Here is a 3,272-nt window from a genome sequence, read left to right on the forward strand (position 1 = left end):
AGGACATAACAGGTTATGATCAGTGTTCAGTAATCCTTAGGTATTTCACTGAGGCTGTGCAGGAGAGGCTTGTTGCCATAGTGAGGTGTGAAGCATCTACAGGGCAGTACTTCACTACTACAGTAACTCTCTGGAGTTTTAGAGCATCTGAATCTAGACAAGTCCATTTGCATCGGGAATGCAACAGATGGAGCATCAAATATGCAGGGCCAGTACAAAGGTTTTTCAGCATTGATGACCTCTCAGTCTCCAACTCATGTGCATGTGTGGTGCTATGCACATGTACTTAATCTTGTGCTTGCTAACATAACACAAACTGTAATTGAAAGTGGATCACTATTCAGTTTACTTAATGACATTGCTGTGTTCATCAAAGAGTCCTGTCAGAGGGTTAATCTGTGGGGACAACAAACCCAAGGAGACACAAGACACACGCCTCAGTCAAATTGGTGAAACACGGTGGTGGGCCAAGCATAATGCTCTCCAAATAATCTTTGGACATTTTGGAAAGCCAGAGAATGGCCTCTTCATTGATGCAGTGCTCACACTGGAAGCCATTGAAAAGAGGGGAAAAGAAAAGCCAGCTGTTCATGCCAAAGCACGTGGCTTTAAAGAGTGTCTCTTAAAATACGAGACTGTGTTAACAGCACAGATTTTCCTCAGAGTGTTCGAGCAAACAACTCCACTGTCCAAGTACCTCCAGTCAAAGGGGATGGACATCCTCTCTGCCCATCGTATGGTGACTGCGACTCAAGAGAGCCTCAAAAGCATAGCCAGGGACTTCACAACTGTGAAGGCAGCAGCTGACACATTTGTGAAATGGACAAATGAGAAACTGGAGGAGGGGGAGGACACAGACATGGAAGTGGAGGCTGCACTACCTGAGAAGAGAGCCAAGAAGAAAAAAAGCAGGGCTGGAGCGATGGCTCAAGATGAGGTACACGTCAATGCTGAGAAATCATATGAGGTAAAAGTGCACAACTTCATCCTGGATACAGCTATTGAGGCAATCCACAGACAATTTGTCACACATGGCACTCTCCTTGCTGATTTGGCATGGCTGGACCCCAAGTCAGAACTGTGTCTCTTCCTAATAATGCACTTCAAAACCTCAGCACTTGTCTCCTCAAATTTGACAACAATGCCACAGTAAACAATCTTCATTCAGAACTAAAAAGTTTTGCTGGGCAGTGGTACAGGCTGAAGACATCACATGTGGATGAGTACAAGACCAGGACAGCACAAGATGGATTTGCAGAATGGGAAGAAGAAAATGAAATTGTGACCAAAAGCTGTGATTCTTGCAAAAATTGCCCGCTGTGCTGCTATCAGATACTCAGGCGGTTTAGCATGCTGTCAAATGCCCATCGTCACCTTGGGCTTGCATACAAGTACCTGCTAACCCTCTCCCTGACTCAGGTGGCCTGTGAAAGAACATTTTCAACTCTCAAGTTCATCAAAAGCAGACTCCGAAGCAGCCCGTCTGCAAACAAGCTTGAGATGTTTATGCTGATGGCCACTGAAAAGGACATTCTCATGTCATTAGACTCCGACATGGTCATTGACAGGGTAGCTGAGAGGAGTGAGCTATTGAGAAAGCTGCTTTTGTAGCCTGATGAGGTAAAATAATATTATCAAAACATTCATTATATTGTATCAGATAAGATAAATTGAACTTTGTCATTGCACAAAGTACAGTCCAAAGAAAAGGTTTTGCATCTTACTTGAGCACAAACAAGTAACGTGCTCAGAAATGCTTATATCAGAATTACTTAGAATTAGTGCATCTTAATAGGCTCATGTGCATAAGACACTAGGTAGGATGAATATAAGAATGAGATATTGTATATACAAACAGCTGTTTTCTTCCAGCCTTAACCTCTCACTGTCTCTTATAGGGTGCTGTCACTCATTTTTGGAAGGCTGCCGTGGTCACATTTTGATATTCATCTCATCTCTGTTCCTCTCTGTCCTTTTTTTCAGGATCCCATCATGTTCTATGTTTGTTCAGGAGGTTCCCTCTAAGTAAGTACTGTATAGAATACATGATTCAACTGAGTAAAAATACCAGTACTGTGATCATCAGAGCAAGTCCATCAGGTGACATTCTTTTTCACCTCTGTCTCCTTTCACTTTGAAGGTTCCCATGTTTGAGGAAGCATTTGGTGTTGCTGTGCAAAGTGTTGCTGCAGTGGAGGTTCAAGGTTACTGTTTATTGATATGGTAAGTACATTAGTCTGTAAAAATATCACTTAATAACTTCTGCTAAGTTGGTTTGTTTGTGTACGGTATAATTCAAAAAGTTATGGACGGATCTTAATGAAATTTTCAGGAAATGTCCACTCTGGGACAAGGAAGAGATGATTCAATTTAGATTTAGAGGTGATCCGGATCACTGTCTTGATCCAGGATTTTTTTGAAGGATTCTTTATCATTGCAGGATAGGGCGATTTTCAGCATATGTGTATGCAACTCCAAGAAAATTGCCCAGATTGCTTGTAAAAAAAAAAAATACAGGACATGGCCATGGTAGTTGCTATGAAATGACACATTATGATTTGAATTCTGCCAATATTCTGGGTACTGTGATCCAGTACATGAGAAAAATAGGGGCTTATCACATTTTTTTGACACAGTGAGGTAACAGATGAGGGTACAGACATACAAACAGGTCTGTGCTCTCTGAGTGTTTTTATAGTTACAGTCTGTATTTTACACATTTTAATATTTATCTCAACTCTGTGTCCTAATTTTCAGGATCCCATCATACTTTGTTCATTGTTTGTTCAGGAGTTTGCCCTAAGTAAGTACTATATGGCGTATATGATGCAACTATTTTCCCAGATTTTTCTAGAAACCAGTACTGTGATCATACAAGTCCATAAAGTGTTATTCTTTATCACTTATCTTCCTCTGTCTCCTTTCACTTTTTAAAGGTCTCCGTGTTTGAGGGCCTATTCTGTGGATATATTTATTTGCACTTTTATTGATGCAGTAAATCAATAGTCTATGAAAAAATCACTAAATCTGCCATTTATTTATTTTAATATATTAATCAATGATCATGTCTCACCTCTATTCCGTATTAATCCCTGTCCTAATTTCGGGATCCCATCATACGTTGTACATTGTTCAGGAGGTTAACTAGACCATGCAGCCTTTTGATATCCGCTAAGTACTGTATAGAATATTGGGACTGGAAGGATGGTGTATGTTTAAGTTTATGTTTAAGTATATATACACCAACAAGACAGTGTGAAAGCATTGTCACA

The 3,272-nt window shown here is 40.4% G+C and overlaps 1 long non-coding RNA gene across 1 annotated transcript; it reads left to right on the plus strand.

The window, feature by feature from the left end:
- Nucleotides 1-2,140: 2,140 nt before the first annotated feature.
- Nucleotides 2,141-2,992, plus strand: LOC130916531 (uncharacterized). Its single transcript, XR_009063302.1, has 3 exons — nucleotides 2,141-2,223; nucleotides 2,758-2,803; nucleotides 2,937-2,992. It is a non-coding gene; the product is annotated as an uncharacterized LOC130916531 (long non-coding RNA).
- Nucleotides 2,993-3,272: the final 280 nt, after the last annotated feature.

This window comes from Corythoichthys intestinalis, chromosome 5 (genome assembly GCF_030265065.1).
Source record: "Corythoichthys intestinalis isolate RoL2023-P3 chromosome 5, ASM3026506v1, whole genome shotgun sequence".
NCBI lineage: Eukaryota > Metazoa > Chordata > Actinopteri > Syngnathiformes > Syngnathidae > Corythoichthys > Corythoichthys intestinalis.